The sequence below is a fragment of the Tupaia chinensis genome, unplaced genomic scaffold (assembly GCF_000334495.1).
Source record: "Tupaia chinensis unplaced genomic scaffold, TupChi_1.0 Scaffold000341_1, whole genome shotgun sequence".
NCBI classification, from domain to species: domain Eukaryota; kingdom Metazoa; phylum Chordata; class Mammalia; order Scandentia; family Tupaiidae; genus Tupaia; species Tupaia belangeri.
In genome coordinates, this window is record NW_006159835.1 from 3,965,020 (window position 1) to 3,965,268 (window position 249).

The following is a 249-nucleotide window of genomic DNA, read 5'->3' on the forward strand; positions in this document are numbered from 1 at the left end:
GGCCCAGGGGTCGGGGGGGGGGGCGGCCGCAGCGTCAGCCGGGCGGTCAGCCGGCCCGGAGTCCGAGGGATCTCTGCTGGCGGGACCCCTGGGCCCGCGGACCACCCCCGGGGCCTCCTCCTCCTTCACGCCCTCCTCAGGGTTTGCGGCTCACACCTTCCCACCCCCTGAATTCTCGCGCTCCGGGTCACCCAGTGTCGCCCGTCCAGCCTGCGGGAGCCAGCGGCAGGGGGCGGGGGGGGGGGCTCG